The sequence below is a fragment of the Alexandromys fortis genome, unplaced genomic scaffold (genome assembly GCF_014885135.2).
Source record: "Alexandromys fortis isolate MF-2015 unplaced genomic scaffold, M_Fortis_MF-2015_v1.1 scaffold_88, whole genome shotgun sequence".
Lineage (NCBI taxonomy): Eukaryota > Metazoa > Chordata > Mammalia > Rodentia > Cricetidae > Alexandromys > Alexandromys fortis.
In genome coordinates this window covers 5305550-5328686 of record NW_026067961.1, presented here as the reverse complement: position 1 = coordinate 5328686, position 23137 = coordinate 5305550, and the positions used below count along the sequence as shown (strand labels likewise).

The following is a 23137-nucleotide window of genomic DNA, read 5'->3' as shown; positions in this document are numbered from 1 at the left end:
CTCCCAGTGTTACTAGTTTTAACTGTTTTCCTCAGATTTTACAGATTTTTAACCATATCCAACAAAATAAACTTATAAATCTTTTTTTTTCCTTTCCTTTTTTCAAGATAGTGTTTCTCTGTAGCTTTGGAGCCTGTCCTGGAACTCTCTCTGTAGATCAGGCTGGCCTCTAACTCAGAGATCCACCTGCCTCTGCTTCCTGAATGCTGGGATTAAAGATGTGCACCACCACCACCCGGCTAAAATAAACTTATAAATATTAAGGTACAGAATGTTCACATAAACCGAATATAATTTTTTCTTCCCCCTGCCACTGTGTCAGGGGCTCGAGCTGACAGAAAAACAGAGGGGAAACGGTTCAATAAGCTTGCCTGGGTCTAGCAAAGGGAAGTCCATAATCCAACTCCAGGGTCAGCTTTCCAATAAAGACCAGCATAAAACAAATTTCATGTTACCTACACCAAAAAGACATCTCAACTTCTAACCCAAATCCAGCGACCAGAGAGCTCAGAGATAAATTCTGAGCCCCGGCCATAAACGCAGCCATGTGGTCACTGGCAGCTGACACACAGAAACAGCAAAAATATCTGACCCGTTTCATCCCAGCTGCATGCTTGCAACACTAGAAAACATAGACAAAACTTTCCAACAAAACAGGGAGACACAACTCTGAAGAGAAATAGACAACATTTTCATGGACACACCAGGAAACACACTTTCCAACAAAACAAACATACATAACACTCTTGAGAAATAGACAAAACTTTCCACCCAGAACTAGAACCAGATGGGTGGGTGACATCTCGCTAAATGCCCTGGACAGGAGAATACTGGGGTCCCGCAGAACCCCCTCCACATCCCTGGTAGGCATCTCACAGAACAGAACCAGACTATCACTCTAGATGCTTGCTGAATTTCTCAGCGAGGCCGCTCACTCCGATAGTCCACAAAATGAACAAACTGGGACAACCTCAAGGCACACGCTTCCTGAAGTGGCCCCTCGACCCTGGAGTTCCAGAGCGAAGGTGCAGTTTCTGAATTTGGGTTGGTGGTCTGAGTATCGTTGGGGACCTCCAGAAAATGTTAACCCCACCGATCGAGAATAAGGCCACTACCACAGTTTAAAGTCAAATTTGAAGCAAGCTTTAGTTAAATACTGACCAGGTGGATGGAATCTGGCCAGGTCCATACCCAGGTTCCTGGGAAATGCCTAGAATCACAGTTTACAGTGGCTTAAGAAGGAAAACCCATAATTCATTGTGTTTCCCATGAGGTCCAATCAGGGGCAAGCAAACATCCTGAGCTTGTGATCTTCCCGCCCATGTGGTCAAACACATCTGGTGAAGATGGCTCAAACAAACTTGTTTAGGGGAGTGAAACATGCGGCTTGTTATCTCCCATAAACAACAGCTCCATGCAGCCTTTCAGGAACTCTCTGTCCTTGGGCAAGGGGCTTGCAGATCAGAGGCATTTTTGCTTCATGAATCTCTTAGGCAGAGTAATTAAAACTTAAAATGTAACTTTGGTTCTCACACTGCCTATTTTGCTTAACTTTGTTTTGTTTATAAAATGAAGACTTGTGTTTAATTCTGTGAATGTATCTGTGCGTGCCCATGAGTGCACGCCTGGGAGTCACCTGATGTCAGTGCTGGGAACTGAACTCCGAAAGAGCAGTCAGGGCTCTTAACTACAGAGCCATCTCCCCAGCCCTTGCTGGTTACTTTTAAGTGCCGATTTAAAACAACTTAGAGTCACCTGGGAAGAGAATCTTTTTTTAAAGATTTATTTAATGTTTTATGTATACAGTGTTCTACCTGCATGTCTGCCTGTATATCAGAAGAGGGCACCAGATCTCATTACAGATGGTTGTGAGCCACGATGTGGTTGTGGGAATTGAACTCAAGACCTCTGGAAGAGCAACCAGTGCTCTTAACCACTGAGCCACCTCTCCCGCCCCTGGGAAGAGAATCTTAATGAGGTATTATCTAGATCATTTTGGCCTATGAACATGTCTGTGTTTTGTTTTGTTAATTGATGTAAGAAGATTGTCCTAATTAGGGTTATCGTTGCTGTGATGAAACACCACAACTAAAAGCAACTCGAGGAGGAAAGGGGTTGATTTCACTCACAGTTCCGTGTGACAGTTGATCATCCAAAAGAGTGAGGGCAGAACCTGGAGGCAGGAGCTGATGCAGAGGCCACGATGGGGTGCCGCTTGCTGGCTTGCTCCTCACAACTTGCTCAGCTTGCTTCTTAAAGAACCCAGGACCACCAGCCTAGGAACGGCACCACCCACAATGAACTGGGCCCTCCTCCATCAATCACTAATTAAGAAATGCCCTACAGGCTTGCCTACAACCTGACCTTAGGGAGGCGTTTTCTCCCTTGAGGTCTCCTTCTCCCAGATGACTCTAGTTTGTGTCAAATGGGCACAAAGACCCAGCCCATTGTGGGTGGCACCATTCCCTATGTAGGCAATCCTGAACAGTGTAAGAGGGGAGAAAACTAGTTGAGAGCAAGCAAGCAAAGATGAAAATGTTCTTGACTGTGGCTGTGACTTGTCCCTTGAGTTCCTACCTTGACATTCCCAAAGCGAGGGAACTGTAAGCCAAATTAGCCATTCCTTCTCACTACGTTGCTTCCCCCCGCCCCAGGATATTTTTGTCACAGTAAAAGAAAAGAAACCAGGACACTGCCCCCTACTCCAGAGGGCTCTCCTTCCCTTCTTCCTCTATAACCACCTACTGCGTGAGCAGCCTTTCTCCAAAGGGAGCCCACATGCGGCTCTTCTGGCCCTAAGTGCCGTCAAACTCATTTCCCCACAGCGGCATGCGCATACACGAACAGATCCTAGAAAGAGGGGTGGTGAGGAGGGTGGAGTGTGACCCCACCTGAAGTGGGAGTTACCTTGGCTTCTTTGGGAACACACAGACTTAGTGAGGACAGTCCCATAAAGAGGCACACACAGGACCATGGTACTTGGTTTGCCAGCTGTCCGGAGGCTTGCTGCTATCCAAGCCTCCCTGCTTTCCCTCTCCCTCCTCATTCTCTCCTCTCTTTTTAAAATAATCCTGGCTGCATACTTTCTCTAAACCAAACCATCTGTTTACTAGATTTTATAAGCAATAATAAAGGCAGTGAGGGCCCAAGAGCCACCAGGGTGTAGACACTTCTTCTGCCTCTGCAGACAGCCCTTGCATGTATCTAGTGTCACAGGACAGGCCTGGAGGCGGCACACCAGCGGACTGTCCTTCGGAGGGGCTTGGCAGGACTTCGTCTGCTTCTCTGCTGCTACCTTTCCTCCCAGCAACACCAGGGGACCTTTGGGTCACCTGCCTGTGGCAAATCGCCTGCTACATCAGGAGGAGCTGGTGTGGAATGGCTGGGAAATGAGGCGGCTGCAAGCCCGGCTGAGCAGATGCCAGGAGATCACTCGGAGGGAATGTTCTGAGCCCAGAGCACGGGCGGACCCAGGAAAACAATCCGACAACAATACCGAGTGCCTAGGTGACAGAGGAGAAACGAGGCATCTGTTTGGGAACAGATCTCCGCCTTCACTTCCAAGGCCTTCGTAATCCAAGCGGCAGTGAGCGGAACATTTACTTGGGAAACTATGAAAAGCCATAGAACAATGTTCTCCGCAAAGCATCAGCCTGCTGGGTTCCGAGTGCCGTCTGCCATCTAATCATAACCAGAGGCTCGCAGGGCCATCTGGCAGGCAGGCGTTAGCCCCGGCCGGTGACTGGGCTCAACCCCACCGTGTGTGCAGAGCCCTCCATCCTCAGATCCCTGGGTCCGACCACTGGGCCCTGGAAGTCGCTGGTACAGTGTTCCTCTCACACCGGGAGGAAACTGGCGAGGTGTTGCCAGCAGTTTCAGAGGCTGCCCACAGAGAGGTCAGCCAGCAGACGAAAACTCCAGCTCAGTCAGACCTTGCTATAGGATTTATATATTATTATTATTATTGTTATTATTATTATTGTTGTTGTTATTGTGTGTGTGTGTGTGTGTAGGCCAGCGGTTGACACTCAGTGTCTTCCTCAATCACTATTACATTTTAAGTTGTATTTTAATGTGTATGTATGTGTGCTTGTGTCTCAGGCGGAGGAAAAGGGAATGAAGTGAGAGGCCATGTGCCCAAACATTCTGATTTTCCCGGGTCGCAGATCTCGAGCTGTGGTAAAACCCTCAATGTTCCAAGCAAAGAGGCATGAGCTGACCATTGTCATGGGAGGAATGTTCGTAGAGAGGGAACAACTCCAGGATTCACGGTCAGCATTCCGTGTCCCAAGAAAAACCAGGAAGTCTCTCTGGGATTTATCTACATGAGACAGAGGAGGGGAGATGTGGTGTGTGGTGTATTTGTGTGTGTGTGTGTGTGTGTTAGGAGTTAGCCATCCAGGCAGCTGACGGGTCAGGACTAGGGCACAGGGTTCCGGTGTGGGTAGCAGCCACCAAGAGTCCCCGAGAACAACCTCCTCTAGTCTGCCAGGTGGGAGATGGGCGATTTTGGTTGACCGCCTTGTAAAGGAATTTTTGGTGAAAAGTCTCAAGTTGGGTACTGCTGCCCCAGTAGCAAGTGGAACCCATACCAACACATTCGACGGCCAGGCTGGCTATGTGGTTGCCATCGGCCCTAAACTCCAGCCAGCTCTAGCCGCGGGTACCTGGACTTTAATGTCGTGGCTTATTTGGAAGAAGATTAAAGTGGATTTGAGGAAAGGCAGACGTCTGAGCTTCCCGTGGGGAAGCTGCTTCTGCGGGGTGGCCCCGCCTGGTTTGTCTGTCCGCATATGAAGGTGCCACTGTAGACTCCTTGCTGTCAGGCCGTCTACTTTGATCTACTGTACTCACGGAAATGCGCCAGATGCCAAGGCTGGAGGTTGGGCGACTCTGTTTATACGAAGTGTCTGGAGCAGGCAAATTCCGAGATGGAGCAGATTAGCAGCTGCGGGCATCTGGGGAGCGACTGTCAGTGCCAGGGGCTCCTTTCTTGTATGATAAAAATGTCCTGGACTTCGGTAATGGTTATGGCCAAGGCTATGACTGTACTGAAACCCACTGAGTTGTACCCTTGACAGTGGCAACTAAACACAATTTACATTTCTGTGTGTGTCTGTGTTCAGGAACCTGTGTGCCTGTGAGGGTCAGAGGACAACATGAGAGAACCCGTTCTCTCCTTCCACCATAAGGGTTCCAGGGCTCGAGCTCAGATCATCAGGCTTGGTGGCAAGCACCTTTACCAGCTGAGCCACCTCTCTGTCCCTCTTTATGTTTTTTGATTTATCACTTACATAAGCAATACTATCATGAGTATCTTAGCATACATAGTTTTTTGGACTTTTTTTTTAAAAAAAGTTTTTGTATTGTTTGAGGCAGGGTTGAACCTTCTCATGGATCCTAAAGTGATTTTTATGGCATATAAATTATAATTTAGTTACAGTGTTTACCATTAGGGTGTCAGTTCTCAGATTGGTCTAAGATTATGAAATGGCAATCAAAATTCCAGGAGCGTTTTCCTTCGTCTCTCCTTCCCTCCCTTTTCCCCTCCCTTCCTCCTTCTCTCCCTTCCTCCCCGGGGCACCATGAACCATAAGGTCATAGGCAGGAACCAACTGGTCTCATACAATGCTCTGGAGTGCCCAGGCAGGCTGCTTGGTTTGTCAGGTGTATACGGTGCACTTTGATTTATGTTTAAGGTGGCATAATTCCCTTCAGGGCAAGGAACGTTTGTATCTGTCTGCAAAACAAAAGGCCTTAGGTTCATACCCTGTACCATATAAGAACATTAATTAAAAACAGATCTAGGGGGCTAAAGAGATGGTTCAGGGATTAAGAACACTGGTTACTTTTTTCAGAGGACCCTGTTTGGTTCCCAGAACCCACGGGGCAGTACAGAGCCACCTCTAACTCCAGTGCCAGGGGATCTGCTACCTTCTTCTGGCCTCTGTGGGCATCAGGTATGGACGTGGTACACACACATACATGCAGGCGCTCACACATACACATAAGTTAAAAACCAACGCATCTTTACAGTGGCCTCAATCTCCACTGTAAAAACTTTGATTTAAGTTCAAAGAGATCTCCAAATACAGTTACCTCCTGAGATCCTGGAGGGTTGGGCTTCAATAGAGGGCTTTGTCAATCCACAACAACAGGGTGTAACTGAGTTTGTAGAAACTTCTAGAAAGCTCAAAACATATCTCCAGGAATAGAAAGCAGATTATGGTTGCCTGGAACCAGGGGAGCAGACAGGGTGGGGGAAGGTACCTCAGCAGACACAAAGACATTTGGAGTGACCAATGTGTGTCTTATTGTGATAACAGGCCTGTATATGGGTGTGTGTATGTGTCAAGAGTTCTCTGCTTTACGTCTTAAACACGTGCTATTTCCTGCTTGTCAATCACATGCTTGTTGCATCCAAATCAAGGTCTTCAGAGGCACAAATCGGAGTTCAGTACTGGATACAGTCTCTTCAAAAAGTCCTGGGCTTGGCCAGCATTCAGTTCTGCTCTGTTCATAGCTGGCGCACTCCCTGTGCTTGAGGGAAATCTGGAGACGACCCTGTGCTTGCTTTCTCTCATCTCTGAAGGGTGGGGTGGTGTCACAGTGAAGAGGACAGGAAAATGATGAGATCCTGTAGGTCTTGACCTGTCAGAGAAGAGAGTTGTCACTGGCTGGGTGCAGAAGGGGAACCCATCGCTGGCTGGATGTAGAAGAGGAATCCGTTATTGGCTGGGTGCAGAAGAAGAAGTCAGGGAGGTTTGACTCAAGAGGAGGATTTGAGGTAATCTTGCTGCCTTGAGATGGGGGTGCTAAGGATGAAGGAACGAGAGATCTGTCAGTTGTTAAGGATGAACCTTGCTGACATCCAGCTGGGAAAGGGAGACCCCAGCCCTCCAGCTGCAAGAAGGTGGGTCTGTGCATATTAGAATAGAGGTGGATCCTTACACAGCTTCGCCCGACAGACCCCCTGCCTGGCTTGAGACCTGGCACAAACCCCCATTGAGCCCGCTCACCCTTCTGAACTGTCACACTGATAGTGACCCATGAAGCTGATACACGGGAGCTTGTATTAGTCAGGGTTCTCCAGAGGAACAGAACTGAGGACGAAAATGTTCTATTTGTAGGGGATTTATTAGGATGGCTTACAGGCTGTGGCCTGGCTAGTCCAGCCACGCTTGTCTCCTGGCAGAAAGGTAAAAAGCCCAGTAGTTGCTCAGTCCACAAGGCTGGGTGTCTCGTCTGGTCCTCAGAACATCCTGGGATCCTGAAGAAGTAGGTACTAATACTAGCAAAAGAATACCTCAGCAGCAGGACAGATGGACTTGCCAGCGGGAGTGAAGACAAGCAGGCAAAAAGCTTCCTTCCTCCACATCCTTCCATGTGGGCAGCAACCAGGGGTGTGGTCAAGACTTAGGGTGAGCTGTCTTACCCCAAATGATGCATTAATAAAGGTCCTCACAAGTGTGCCCAGCTGCTAGGGTTTAGTTGATTGCAGATGTGGTCTAGTTGACAGCCAAGATTGGTCCTTACAGTGTTGTCAAGATTTACTCGGAGACAAGATCTCAATATATAGTTCAGGTTGACCTCAGACCCTTTATCTTCCTGTCTCAGCCTTCTGAGTGCTGAGTGTCAATTTTTTATTTTAATTTTCAGTCCTGGGGACCAAACTCTGAACCTTGTACATGTTAAGCCAGGACTCTGCTAGGGCATCCATTTAAATGGCTGGGTCTGGTTGGCTTTATAGTCGCCAAAACTGATACCCTTTCTTGGAGCCAGACTCAATGGCTATCTCATGGGAAGTGATGGTACCCCGGAATTTTCCCCCAGCCCCTCTTTGGTGCCTTCAAAGCCTCTGCGTAGCAGGTCTGCTGCCTCCCAGCTAGAACTGACATTTTCCTAGGGCTGTTTAGATTCTTCCTGGAAAGGTCTAGTAATAATGTTATTTGTTCAATGTGACTGGCCAATGCTTAGGGCTCTGGAAGAGTGATGAGAGCCCCAACAGCCTGGCCGTTCCTCCGAAAGTTAAACAGAGCTAGCATCCCAGAATCACACTCCTAGGCATGCATCCAAGGGAAAGACAGCAGACACCTGAAGGAAACTGTACACAAGTGTTCATAGCAACACTGTTTCATACAATAGCCAGAAATGGTGACAACCTCCATGTCCAACAGCCAATGAAGTAACAAGCTAATGAATTCTATCTATACAGTGGACACTTACTGAGCTCTAAAGAGGAAGAGTGCGCACAGGCTATGGCAGGAGTGGAGAGAAGCCAGGCACCAGAGATACATACAGTCCTAGTCTCCTTTCCGACACCATGAGAAAGTACCGAGAGGGCCAGGTGTGGTGGCCACTGAAGATAACCAGAACGGAAACCGTAAAGTAAGATCGCATCACATAGAGTGTGAAGAGTGGGCGGATCCAAGGAGGATGAATTAGTGGTTTCTAGGATGCGTGGAAGGAGAACCAAAGCTGGGTAAAGTTGCAGAATTCCTCCTCGAGGTGATGAAGATGTTCTAAAATGGATGGTCCAAGGTCGCTTAGTTCTGTGCACAGGTACTCTTTGGGGTTTTGCCCCTGCAAACCCACTCAAGTGGAAAACATCGAAAGTAAAAAAGCCCCGACATAGAACACAGCTCAGCACCTGGGGAAAAGCAAGAATTCAAAGTTCAATGAGGTTTCTACCCAATGCAGATTTCTTTTACAACATCATAGACTTGAAAAATTCTAACTTGGACTATGGTAAGGTAGGTGACTGTTGATCCTTTAGTAGGGAGATTTTTATGGCATGTCAATTATTAACTTTTAAAAACGCAGGCTGCAATAGACGAAAACAGTGGGTGTGGACTGGAGACAGCTCACAGGGGCAAGCGCCTGCCACCAAGCCTGACGACCTGAGTTTGGTTCCCAGCATGGTAGGAGAAGAGAATCAACTCCTTTTTAATTTATTTTTTTTTATTTTATGTGCATTAGTTCTTTGCCATTGGGGTCGGGTCCCCTGGAACTGGAATTACAGACAGTTGTAAGCTGCCATGTGTGTGCTGGGAATTGAACCCAGGTCCTCTAGAAGAGTAGTCAGTACTCTTAACCACCAAACCATCTCTCCAGTCCCAAGACTTGACTCTTCCAAGCTGTCCCTGACTTGCGTGCATGGATGTGTATGCACACATACGATAAATAAATGTGAGTGTGGTGGACTTAGAATCTCAGGATGAAGGACAAGAGGATCCGGTGAGGACTAGAAGCTGTCCCTGAACCTCCACATGGTCTCCACATCTGTCCTCATCCAGTGTATACGCAGGAGGCTAACACTCTCAGAGTGGTGGGGTGCTGTGTTTCCTGATCATAACAGCTGTTCCCATCTTAACCAGAGTAGCTGGCTGACCCGTAAGAGACCTTCAAGAGCCTGTGGACTGTCCCTAACAAAGGGACAGGACAGTCATTAGACTGTTACCTGAATGCCAGCCCTTCCAGGCTGTGTATCATTCTGCCCCAGCTTCCACTTCTCTTCCGAGACGGTAGCACCGACGGGGTGGAAGGTACTGAAGGGGAGACGTCTATGCAGTTTCGGGGAAGCCGTCATCCATGTGCCGTGTGAGCTTCTGTTGGGGCTCTTCGAGTCATCCATGGTCTGTTAAGTACCTTCACTCATGGTCCTGGAAGTAGTCCAAAAACTCATTGCTTCACCAGTCTAGGCTTGAGTGAACGGAAGTGCATCAGGGATGCATGCAGAGCTCCCGGGGACGTCCTTAGACATCGCCCGGGTTATAAAAGGACCATCATATCCCCGTTTTGGCCTCTCAGGCACACTTCTTCTGAGCCCTGGGGAAGTTGGTGTTGGGGGGCAGAAGCCCCAGTCTTCCTCAAGTCTTCTGGGGACTGCTCTGTCCTCCTAAGTACTCTCGTTGCGGATGTACGGAGATGTGGCTCAACTCAGAAGCTCCCTGAGGTCTGTGCAGATGCAGCCTGGTGGGAAACCCATGGCCCTGTAGTGAGGTCTGGGTAGCCCCCTGTGACTGTGGGCAGTCCCTGGGAACCAGAGGGCGTTAGCTGCCTGACTTTCCTTCCGTCTCATCTTTCTTTAAGATGGACGCCTCCCCCTTTCTTGGACGGAATCTATATAATGTCTAAGTGGACTCCATCAGCTCCACATGGCTGAAAGCTGTGAGCTCTGAGGGACCACAGGAGGAACTAAGAGCCTTGTGCTTTCTGTGGTGGGGCTGGGGCCGTCCCTCCATCCCTCAGAGGGATGCCTGCTGGGTGCATTTAGTCTCACTCTCACCAGAGGGCGCCACAACCTTCCTTTATTGCTGTCCTGGCCTCTGAATTTCACAGGCTCAAGGGCTCTTCCTTGAGGTACACCTTCACTGGAGAGCCTCACGATCCCACTACCAGAAAGCCAACCACTAACCCGCACCAGCCCTACCACAGAGCCAAACGATCTTATCAGGGACGAATGGCTTTTCTTTGATAAGATGATCCAGTTTGGGTTTTCCAACAGCTTTGATACCAGTGTACTATGAACGGAACCCCCCTGGATTGCCACTTCAATCTATGGCTAAAGCCATCACACACACACACACACACACACACACACACACACACACACACACACACCATACAGCACGGGTCCCGTTACCCTGCGGTGCTGAAGAAACTCCCAGTGAGTCAGGCATGATGGCATATGCCTGGAATCCTAGCAGGCAGAGGCGGGAAGACCAGGAGTTCGAGGTTATTCTCAGCTACATAGCAAGTTTGAGGCCAGCCTGGGCTACATGAGACAAAAAAAAAAACACCAAAAATTAAAACAAAACAAAGTCGCCCCCTATAAATCATGACTCTTGGAGAAAGCTGCTGGGAACCACTTCCAATCAGGCTGCCGATATTGGGGCATCACCTCTCATGAAACAACACGAGATATATCTCTTCTTTGGTCACTGTTAGTGGTTAGTTAGGTAGGAGACAATGATTAAGGCCTTCAGTCCAACACAAATGGGGCTTACTCTGCCCAGGTACCGCGCAGAGGAGAGCTACCAGTGATGCAGTTCCTCCAAATGCGGCTAGAGCACCCACAGGTCTCCATGAATAAAGAAGGATGCCCAGAAGAGCATTTGGGAGAGCTAAGGGAGCTTGATGGGGTAACGGGAACCTGGGGAAGGAGAGGCAGAAAGGTGGAACCCTGTTCCTTCACCAGATGCGTGAGGGGTAGAGATGTCACACACACACACACACTTGTGTATGTTCGAGTGTGTGGGAAGTGTCAGTGTGTTCATGCATGGGTGTGTAATGCGTGAAACAATCCCACACCTGTTAGGATTTAAAGGGGTATTTATTTTGGGGGGGTAAAACTCACAAAGCACCAACTGTCAGGAAAGGAGCCTAGTCACCGGAACAGGAGCTGGAACTAAGCACCGGAACCAAGAGAGCAGGCTGGGGCTTGCCGCTCCTTTTTAAAGATAAATAGACCACGCCCCAATGGGCTGGTATCTTAGCAGCTATTGGCTGAAGGAGCGGAAGGTCCTCCCATAGCAGGTGTGTGCTACAGAGTGGAAGGTTTTGTGTGTGTGTGTGTGTTATTGCCAACTCTCTGGGAGGCCGCTGGCTTGGCTGTACCATCTTCACACATAGCAGATGATGCTACCAGGAAGAGACATCCACTTTTACGATCCCCAGGAGGGGATGGGTAGGTTCACGGGAGGCCTCATAATCTCCAATCACCTGCCCCTCTCACATGGACCCCTCCTGTTGGTCCTGAAAAGCCAGCTAAGCTTTGGCCACTCCACTGCCTCCTCCCCGCACAGTCCACCATCACCCCACAGGAGCGGCTGTCTCCCTCGCATTGACTCTTCTGTGTCCCCTTCATTCATGCTGCAGCAACGGAAGGACTGAATGGACGCTCTCGGCTTCCATGATGTGGCTACTCCCAGCCACTGTAAGGACAAGGCCTTACCCTGCCTTGTTCCCAGGGCCCGCTCAGCACCTGGCACTCAGGGGCACCAGCTGAATGAACTGTCTAGGCAGTGAGGGCGGGAAATGCTGTCACTAGAGGATCTGAAGCCCTCTCCCCAGCATGGCCAGCACTGGGGGACAGACATCTTCCGGCTCACTTCCCTACAGTTCGCAGTAGAAATAGCTCCCTCTTCCCATATCAGAAAACAGCTGTTCCACTGGCTCCCCCGGCATGTGCCAGCACTATAAATACCCCAGGCCTTGGCACAGGGATCGGGGGAACTTGGGAAGCCGGAGCACTGAGCTGTGTGGGCAGTGGGAGGGAGAAACATTGCCTAACTTCCCTCCCCTCGGCCTCCAGGCACAGGCTGGCTCTGCTTCCCACGGGCTAGGAAAGCCGGCAGTATTCCTAGGAATCTGGCAGGCAGATGACCAGCGGCCCTCCTGCCCTGGTGGTGGCTACCACACTGTCTAGGGCAGACCAGTCAGCTCCCACTGCCCGGGACAGTGGGAGCCAAGCCTCTGCTCCAGCTGGATTCTTGCAGGATGGGGAATGACCCAGGAGTGGCTGTCGCTCATATTTAAAAAGAATTCCTAGTCAAATGTGGCTGGTACTATAATCCCAACACTTGGGAGACTGAGGCAGGAGGATGGTCTCAAGATAGGGGTTGGGTTCCATACTGAGCTCTGACCAGCCAAGGCTACATAGGGAAACCCTGTCTCAAAAACCAAAACCAAACAGCATGAAAGCACAGAATCCTTCAGAAGGAGCCCAGGAGAGGTAAGAGCTGGGGGTAGCGACACAAACCCAGAATCCCAGGACTGGAGAGGTTGGGGCAGGAGGATTGGGAGTTTAAGGCCAAACTCAGACATGTAGTTCAAGGGCTAGCCTGGGCTATATAAAACCGATCAAACCTAAACAAACAACAATCATATCGTCTGCCCTATGACTCCTAGCATATTCTTTAGCCCCAAATGCCACACGCTACTTTGACAAGAGCGTGTAGAACTCTCCAGCGTGACTGAGTGGGAAAGAGGGACCTGGGAGGGGAGCAGGTGTGTGAGGCAGATGTATGGACAGCAGCGGGCTAATTGGAAAGCGGCTAGCCCACCTTCAGAGCCCATCTTCAGAGCATAGTCTGATTGCTTTTTTTTTTTAAATTGCTTTATTTTATTTTTTTTTAAGATTTATTTATCTACTATGTATACAGTATTCTGCTTGCACTTATGCCTGCAGGCCTGAAGAGGGCACCAGATTTCATAGATGGTTGTGAGCCACCATGTGGTTGCTGGGAATTGAACTCAGGACCTTTGGAAGAGCAGCCAGTGCTCTTAACCACTGAGCTATCTCTCCAGCCCCCGTGATTGCTTTTCTTAATCATTAAAAAGATGCATGTGTTTGTATGGGCGCTTTGCTTGCCTTGTGTCTGTGCACAAGTATGCAAGGGGCCCAGAGGCCAGAGGAGGGTGGGGCACAGCAGTTGTGAGCTGCTGGGTAGGCACTGGGAACCAAACTCTGGTCCTCTGCAAGAACAGCGTGGCCTCTTACATGTTGAGCATCCAGCCCCAGAAAGCGACTTTCCTTGTGCTTTCTGCCCACTTCCTCCCTCCCACTCCCTAGGCTGCTAGGTTTGCTTAGTGCTTTATCCTGGTGGGCTGCTTGGGTCAGCGCTTCCTCAAGGCCCACAGAAAACACAGCTGCATCCTTTGTCATCCCCACCCCATCCCCTCCCGCTCCCCCCCACCCCCGCCAGTCCCTGTGGGTGGGGCTCAGGGCAGCTGCCCTTCACCTTTCTCCTGATTTCAGGGCTTCAGGTGTCTGGCCCCTGTGTTGCCACATCTTCCTGTCGTCTCTTTCTGCCATCTTCTGCAGGACCGAGGCAGGAAGGGAAGAGCTTCAGCATCCACGTCGCCTTGCTACCCTCCACTTGTGGGCCGCCACCGGGCACAGACGTATCTCGGCCGGCTCTGCTCAGGCGATCTGCAGCTCCATGTTGGAACATCACTGGCTTGCTCTCTGCCTCAGGACCTTAGGGAGAATTAAAGGGGGAGTGACTATTCCTTAACATCTTGTTTTGTTTATACTTGCTGAAGGCAGGAAACCGGCAGTTAATTCTAAAGGCACAGCATGCCCCCTTTGACTTGCTGGTGTTCTGGGTGTTCCCCACACCCTATAGTGTTACACTTGGGGAGAGAAGGGCTGCAGGTGGCGGTCTTTGTGCACTAGGCTAGCAGGGGCTTTAGGTTCACATCATGGTCATACATGGTTGTTGTTCCGAATAGTGTAACCATAGTCAAGACAGAACCAGGCAAAAGAGGCTCCTCCAACCCATTTATTCATTTATTTATTTTAGGGGGAGCATGTGTGTAGAGGTCAGAGGTCAACATCTGTGTCCTCCTCAATTAACCTCCACCTTATTTTTTGTGTGTATGTGGTTGTGTGTGCACGTGTGTGGGGGTGCATGTTTACACGTGTGCACATGAGTATGGAAGCCAGAGTCAGGATCAGCTCCTCCTGAATCACTTGCTACCTTATTTTTTGAGCCAGGATCTCCCACTGAACTTGGAGCTCACGATTTGTCTAGAACGGCTGGGCAGCAACTCTACATAGCCTCCAGTTTCTGCCTCCCCAGTGCTGCAATTACAGGCACGTGGGGTTTTTGGTTCCGGGAGGCTAAACCAGTGTCTTATACTGGTGCGGCAAATGCTTTAGCAATTGGGTGTCTCTCTAGCCTCCCCCAGTCCATCTTTTCAGGAAGAAGAACCTTTGGTAGGACTCTGCCAGGTGGATTTGGCTTTCCCAGGCTCTCAGTGGGGATGGACAAGGGAGGAGGCAGAGCGATGATGTGCTTGGTTGCTGAGCAACAGGACCATGCCATCGGGCAACCACAGGAACCAGGTTGGAGATGCTCCCTGGACACTCTTCCCATCGTCATTACCACCCTCCTTGTCCTCCTTGCCCGCGGGATGCCCGTGGGACGCCCCGAACACAAGCAGGTGAGGCTCTGTATCCCTTTCCTCTCACACCTCTGTGCAGACATGTTCATGAGCGTCACTCTTGCCCTGGGTGTTGCTGTGGTGGGATTTCAGCCTTGGCCCCGGAAATCCAGATAGCACTGAGCAATCACGGGGTAGGGTGAGGCGTGCAAGATTAGGCATGCCATCAGGACTGGCTTTGAAACACCCGCTGAGTACTTAAGGTCTCTTTGGTGCCAGCTCCCATTTCATGGAAACTGAACTCTAGTTTCGGTTATTCTATGCCGACCTTCCTAGACAGATTTTTTTTTGGTAGTGACTGTTTTTGATTTTGAGCCACTCAGACTGGCTGCAAACTGACATCCTCCTGCCTCAGCCTTCTAAGTGCTAGAATTACATGTGTGAGCCCATGCACAGCTCTTCTGACTTCACGCTGGTTCTAACTAATTGATTAATGGATTAATTAGAGATACTGTCTTGCTAAGTAACCTCTGACAGAACTGGAACTTAGTAAGTAGCCCAGGTGGGTCTCAAACTTTTACCTCTCCTTCCTGCTTCAGCTTCCAGGAAGCTAAGGTGACAAGCGCGCCCAGCTCTTTCTCATATTGCCAATTAGTAGGTGGCTCTCCTTTCCCCGGGAGCAAAAGGAGAGAGGAAAGGTGGCTCAGTGGGTAGAGGCACTTGCCTTGCAAGCTTGACCTCCTGGACTTGACCCCAGGACCTGTGTACAGATGGGCGAGACCTAACGAGACCAAGTTGACCTCTGCCCTCCACGTGTGTAACTGTGCCCCCAACAATAACAAACAAGCCAACAAGTTAAAATAACATAAGAAGGAGAGAGGAAGGAGGGAGGCAGGAAGCTTAGCTTCCCAGCATGAGGCTGTGGTGCTCCACTCTGCTGTTCTTACGGTGAGCACAGCATGGACTTGCACACTGAACATGAGTCAGGCTCCCTCTGTGCCTCTTGGTTTACTTCGAAGCCAGAGACGGTAATAACAGCCTTCATCGTGATGGCGTTGCTGTGTTCTGAGCCAGTGAGATAGCACGGTTGGTAAAGGTGCTGTTGCCAAACCTGAACACCCTCGTTCAGTCTCCAGGATACACGTGGTAGAACTGACTCCTGCAAGGCGTCCTCTGACCTCCACGTGCACACTGTGGCTTGTGTGTGCCCACACATGTACACAAGCACATACACAGTCTCCTATAATAAATTTTAAAATGTCATTTAAAAGTTATTATATTTAGGCCAAACATTGTTTTTACTTTATTGCAGCTTTATAATTCCAATATTTAATATTTAAATATATGTAATATCAAATTCTTTATTTATAATAAAATAACTATTATTAATAAATTATGAAACGCATTAAAAATCCAACTTCTTGGGTTTTTTTGTTGTTGTTGTTGTTTTGCTTTACTTTAGGCTCACTGCCTCACAGCCACTCACTCTTAGGATGTGTTTGTTCCTTGCTAAAAAACTTAAAAAACAAGAAAGGAAGAAAGAAAGGAAGAGAAAAAAAGAAAGAAAGAAAGAAAGAAAGAAAGAAAGAAAAAGGAAGAAAGAAAACAACTCAGCTCATTGGGGGCTGGAGAGATGGCTCAGAGAGTAAGAGCACTGGCTGCTCTTCCAGAGGTCCCGAGTTCAATTCCCAGCAACCACATGGTGGCTCACAACCATCTGCAATGAGACCCGGTGCCTTCCTTGCCAGCAGTACATTGTATGCTTAATAAATAAGTAAATCTTAAAAAGAAAGAAAGAAAACAAGCCTGGCTTCTTAGAAATATATAAAACTTGCTACATCGAGACAATGGAATTATTATTCCTTGCTACAGCAAAGTCAGAGGTCCAGCCATGAAGAGATGAGGTGGAAGCCAGGTGTGATGGCACAGACCTCTGATCCCAGAACTTGAGAGGCAGAGGAAGGCAGATCTTTGTGATTTCAGAGTCAGCCTGGTCTACGTGGTGAGTTCTAGATCCGTCAAGGCTACATAGTGTGACCCTATCTTAAAAAGAGAGAGGAGGAGGAAAAGAAGACAGAAGACACGTGGTACTAGTGGCGGAAGCCAGTCTGGACAGGCTACCCACAGTCTAATCCCTACTCTGACTTTCTGGAAAAGACACACTGCGGAAACAGATTGGGAGTGGCCAGGGTTGGGATGGAGCCTCGGCTCGCGCAATTTATTGGTCATGAAAGCTTCCTTGTAGGTCATAATAAAAGCAGAAGTAAGTTATTCATGTATTGTGCAACTCTGACTGTGACCCCTAATGTGGCAGAGATTTCGGGTGATAACAGTGTGGCCATGTGGTTTCATAGGCAAGGGATGTCCCTGAGGGTGCAGGATGTTGATGGCCAGGAAGGCCATGTGCAGGGTGATTAATTGAAACCTCCACTGTCTGCTCCGCTTGTCTGTGACTCGGAAACTGCTCTAGGTGGCAGGCTCAGTTGGTGGCGAGCTGATGATCTGATGCCGTCACATGGCATCAACCCTGTGTGGTGGCACTGTAACGCTGGCACTTGGCACTCGGGAGGTCGAGGAAGGAGATCAGAAGTTCAGGATCACCCTCAGCTGTGTATGGAGTTGGAGGTCAGCCTGGGCTACATGAGACCCTCCCTCCCCTCAAAAAGTAAATCTGGCTTAAGTTTGCTCATACACAGATAAGTACAAGTGGAGACAGAGGGCTGGGCACATTTTCTTGGAAAAGTTCCCATTTGTCCCAAGGCCTGCCAGCAAACTTCCTCAGTGTTTGAAGGGGCCTGGGACAGCGGAGGAGGGACGGCATGGGTGTTCTTACTAGGACACCGTTTTCTTGACATCTTCCTCTGGGTATCCAGGCCTGTGGGCAGCCGAGGGCTCCCCTCTCCTCCCACTGGCAGAGGACAGGGTCAGGTCAGCAGCGCACACCAATCCTTAGACACAGGGAGTCTTATTTAGTCTAGAAACTCACAAAGGAAATATCTGCTTGCACGTGAAAAATCTCTGGAATGTCTCTGCAAGACCACCGTGAAGAGCCCGGTGCACAGCCCACAACCACAGCCACCCAGGCAACCTGGTGGCCCTACTGTGTCCCTCAGTCACCCTTGCTCTTCTGAGCCCCCAAGGGTGAGAGACTGAATGGGAAGAGGGAGGCAGAGGAGGGGGGAGCCTCTGAGGTTGGAAGAGAGACCTGGAGAAACGAGGGGAGACTTGGGACGCTGGGCAGGAGTCCTTCACCTCTTAGGACTCTAATTCAAGCCTGAGGGCTCTGCTCCCCCACCCCATCCTCCTCCCTTCCCCTTATCTTGTCTCCCTCCTCCCTTTCTTTCTTCCCTCTCTTTGTTCCAGTTAGACAAGGTCTTCTGTAACCCAGGGGGCAACCCTGCTCAAGTCCAGGGTGACCTTGAACTCCTTGAACCCCTGGTCCTCCTGCCTCCACTTTCTCAGTACTGGGGACATAGGCTGGTGCCACTGTGCACAACCTCCGCCTACCTTTAATTGTTCTCTCCTCCAAGTTTCCTTCTTTTTTTTTCCCCCAAGTTTTTAAAAAAAATGTACTTTAGTGTGTGTGCATGTGTGTTCGTGTGTGTGTATGTGTGTGTGTGTGTGTGTGTGTGTGTAGAGGTCAGAGGACAGACAACTTGCCGTTGTAGGTGGCAACCAAAGGATAGGTTGTGGGAATTCATTCTCCTCTTCTACTTTGTGGGTCCTGAAATTGAACTCGGACCTCCAGACCATTGGGGGCAGGGGCCTTCATCTGCAGAGCCATTTTGGGGTTCCCTTCCTTTCTCAAAACCTGCTTCTCCAGAGGCCATTGAGGTTATAGACCTGGGTTTACTTAGATAGGCATGCTGGGGTGCAGGGCACTGAGGGAGTGGATATGGCGTTCTCTCTGTGGTGACAATAGGGGCACTCTTCATTCAGCTTCCTGGCCCCTCTGTCCCAGCACTCTTTCTAGGGTCATCTAATCTCGCATAAGACCAGTTTCAGCAACAGAGGCAAGGCGATGCCCTTGTTTTTCTAATGGTCTTTCCTTTCCAGTCAGCATGCCGAGTAAAGCTGCCGGGACATGGAAAAGGGGACCTGACACTGGAAAAGAAGCTTGGGGCTCTAGGGCACCCACTGGAAAACAAGAAACATTCAAGCACCAGGTGTGAGGACTTTAAATAGAATACTGCCTACAGAGCGCTTGGAATAACAGCAGCCAGCTCTCTGAGGACCGGCCTCTCTCAGAGCCTAACATTTAACTTCCAGACAGTTCCAGGCAGTCTCAACAGCACATGGGTTTCCTGGGGCAAGCGCAGCCTCGTGGCCCATTCTGTCCACGCATCTCAAATTTCAAATTTCAAGTTTAAGAGTTGATTTCCTAAGGACTATGCTAAAACTCTCACATTCCACCACACACACACACACACAGACACAAACACACACACACACACAGAGACAGACAGACACACAACAACCACTGTTTTTCAAAACGTTGTCTTACTTGGGAATGTTATGACGTCAAACACTTAAAAATGTGGACAGTTTTGTTTCAAAAGACTTGATGGGGCAAATTTCAGAACTCTTGATTTTTTTTCTTTCAAAGTCTTTGCTTTGGGTTCGTTTCTGCAATCAGGCCTGGCAGTGGCTTAGCGGACGCGGCTAAGGTCACATAACGAAGGACTCATAGCTGCCGAGTCTGGCCCTGCAGCCATTCAGATCTGGAAATATTTTCCCTTCAAAAACAGAAATCAAGAGGTTACTTTGGGGTCACTCGAAACTCTCAAATGAAGACAGTTGGGTTTTCTTGGAAGAGCTCCTTGGCCCCTTCACGGGTCCAGGTTTTGGGTATCTGTGCTGCTTGAACCCGTGAGGTGGCAGCAAGGGACAAGAGCCTAGGGCTGGTGCAGTCGGGGGCTTCAGGTGACTAGCCGAGGGGACAGAAGAGACTCTCTGGGCAGGCTCTGGCTGCAGAGTGGCTGGCTCTTTTCCGGTGGATTCTGTGGGGGTGCAAGCTCCAGTAGGGCCGTGTGCATTGCCTTAGGGAAGAAGGCAGAGGGCAACAGCCATGAGGTTGAAGAGGGCGAAGGCACAGTTTTGCCTAGAATGTGCTAGAGCGCGGAACACATCCCCCAAATCATATACTGGAAACTTGATCTTCAATGCAGAAGTGTCGGAGGGCAGCAAACTCCCAAGTTTTGAGACAGGTTCTCGCGATGTAGCCCAGGCTGACCTTAAATGCACCATCCTCCTGCCTCAACCTCCTAAAGTCTGGGGTTACCGGAGTGTCTCACCACATACAGTTAGAGGGGGGCTTTTAAGAGTGTGTAGGTCACAAGTACCCCTCCATCACGGTGGATTAATGCTGTCACTGGGAGAATGGGTTCTTTTAAAAAGGAGTCCGAAGGAATCTGGGGCCAGGCATGGTGGCACACTTGGAAAACAAAGCCGGTAACTGCCAGTCAGGACCTACCGAGTGAGACCCTGTTCCCCAACCCCCAGAAAAGGCAAGTCTGGACCCTGTCTGTGCGTCTCTGTGACATTTTTATTTAGACAAAGTCTTGCGTATTCTGGGCTGCCTCAAACTTACTGTGTAGCCAACTGAATTTCTGGTCCTCTTGCCTTTGTACTGAGAGCTGGGAATACAGGCCCTGGCCCTGGGGTTCCATCCCAGGTTCCGAGCCCTTCAGGCAAGCGGGTACCAACTGGGCCACATCCCCAGCCCAATGGGTGTCCGTAAAAGGCACATTTCGAACCTTCGGAGCTTTTTGGTTTGTTCTTGTCTGAGGGGAACAGGCGGAAAAGACACTCTGGCCTGGGGACTTCTTTACCTTTGGAGGTGGCTTCCAAGACACTGAGTCACTCTCATGCCACCCATGCAGAGCTATCCTGGAAAAAAAAAAAACAAAACAAAACCAAAAGCACTAAAATAAACTTACCCTGCTTCCTGGCAATTCTGCAGCTCCTGAGGGGAGGGCCAGGAGCACAGCGTGGTAACACCAAAGAGGCACTGGTGGAAGGAAGCACAGCATGTGGGAAACTCGACTGTGATTTCATCGTGTGGAGGCTGCGTCAGGCCGGGGTCTGTTTCTCCAGGGAGCAGACCCCAGAAAACACGCAGGGGTGTGGCTAAACCAGCTGAGCCACAAGCTGGCTGCCCTAAGGCTAACACCCAAGGGTGGATTTGCGACCTGGCCGTGGTCTGCTGACCAATCTCCGCTCCTGAGCCCCAGCTGTGCTGGGAACTGACCTCATTCATGAAGTAAACACTGAATCAGATACCAGTGGGCCTAACCCCGGTGGAGTGGGGACAGCTCAGATCTTTTCACAATTACGAAGCGGCCCATTGCACTTGGCGTGAGCCCCTCGAAAGATGTCAGTCGGAATGAGTTCACGAGCATCTCTTGCCAGCTTCATCAGAAGCCAGTTGCCTTGCTGTGGCTGAAGTGATCTGTATTAAAATGTGCTTACATTCTAGTTCGGACACCTCGGATGTCGTCCTGGGAAGCAGTGCGGGTTAGCAACTGGAAGACGGTACTGGGAACCCACCAGCTGCCGCTGAGGCCTGGACACATCTGGAGCTGGTCTCCGGAGCCAGATGTTCCTGAGGGCAGGGGCTGTATATCGCAGGTCTGTCTCATGATGATGTGGTCCAGGCTGGGATTGGGGGCCTGGTGTCGGCGTGCCCTGCTTTTGGGTCATGGACACCGGGTGTAGGTGTACACTCTCCCCTTCGCTTAGTCAGAGGCTATGGGTACTCGTGCTTTCATTCCCTTGCTCATTCGTGTGGTTTGTCCAGGAGATGAGAGGCTGTGCTCTACTATATCTGGGCCACTTTGCAGGGCGCTTTCAGAACCTGGGAGAAAAATAATTTCTTTTGTTTTAAAGATTTATTTTTTTTTAAAAAAAATTGTATGCATGTGTAAGTTACCTCCGAGGCCAGAAGAGGCCACTGAGTCCCTTTGGGTCCAGAGCTATGAGTGGCTGTGAACTGCCCAGATGGGTGCTGGGAACCAAAGTTGGGTCCTCTGCAAGAGCAGTAGGAGCCCTTAACCACTGAGCTATCTCTCCAGCCCTGACAAACAATTCCTAATCATTCCTTCCTTAGCCTCATTTACATGTAGAACAGTAGGATGTAGTGCCTGCCACTTGGAGCCAGACTGCTTGAGTTCAAGTCCCAGCTCTACCTCTTACAAAGAGGATAGGTTTGGGAGGGTCACTCCCTTCCGTGCCTCAAGACTAAAGGGTTAATTCCGGGGCACAGCAGGAAATCAACAAGCATTAACAGCCTTGATCCCAGTCTGCTTGTCCTGGCTGAACCAAAACAAAACCAAAACAAAACAGCACCAACCGAGTAATTCATAAACGTTAGAAATCTACTTCTAGTTCTGCAGGTGGGGAATGGGAGGTCAGGCCTTCCTGCGGCTTCCCAGTGGGACAGCGGGCTGGAGGGAGAGGCCATCTTGCTCAGATCCTCCAGGCCTTCTCTACAGCATCTCACCTCCACACCCCATAGTGGCAGTCTGGTGACTCAGTCACCTCCAAAGGCCTAACAACTCTGCAGGGATTCAGTTCCACTTGGATTTTAGGAAGGACACCATCCCTCATGGCAGGGCAACCTTTGTTTTTGTCATTGCCACCAGCAAGCTAGAATAAATAAAAAGGAATTTCGGACGTCTTGTACTGTTACGTACACACGGTGACCAGCAGCACCAGGTATGTCCAGCCTTCGGACATTGCAACATGATGTTGACACCTGCAGCTGAGTCACAAAAACAAACAAGCAAGCAAAAAAAAAAATATCATAAAAAGAGCATGTTGGAGCAAGTTTACAATTGCTTTAGGTGGCACTTCTAGCTACCCTGGGCCACGTGTGGCCTCGGATTGGATAGTTCAGTGTGAGCCAATCGCTGCTCTCCAGGGATGGCGATAAGAATCCAAAAGACAGGGCTGGAGAGATGGCTTAGCAGTTCAGACTTGGTGGCTTTCCAGAGGACCCAGGTTCAGTTCCCAGCACCCACGTGGCAGCTCACAACTTTTGTAATTCCAGCTCTAGGGGAGCTGCCTCTCTCACTGGGCTTCTGTAGAAACCAAGGACACACGAAGTATGTGCAGACATATACATTTAGGCAAAACATTCATACACATAAAATGGAAATAAATAGTTAAAACAAGAAGCCATGAGGCCAGCGCGATGGTGCCCTTGTGTCTGTTAAATCAGGAACCTAATTTCCCCTTTAATTCT

General features: G+C 49.6%; 1 protein-coding gene across 9 annotated transcripts in view; it reads right to left on the bottom strand.

The window, feature by feature from the left end:
• Positions 1 to 312: 312 nt before the first annotated feature.
• Positions 313 to 23137, bottom strand: part of Spsb1 (splA/ryanodine receptor domain and SOCS box containing 1) — a 134528-nt gene continuing 111703 nt past the window's right edge. The window contains exons 3-8 of one of the 9 annotated variants that reach the window (XR_007593737.1): positions 20832 to 21748; positions 19397 to 19628; positions 13746 to 13984; positions 9461 to 9972; positions 7153 to 8650; positions 314 to 6815 (exon numbers count right to left, since the gene is read on the bottom strand). The gene's annotated coding sequence lies outside the window, so the exon portion shown is untranslated. Of the gene's footprint in view, positions 8651 to 9460; positions 9973 to 13745; positions 13985 to 14942; positions 16133 to 19396; positions 19932 to 20723; positions 20782 to 20831; positions 21749 to 23137 lie in introns of those variants that run through there. The other 8 variants (XR_007593734.1, XR_007593738.1, XR_007593733.1 and 5 more) reach the window with 8 other exon arrangements.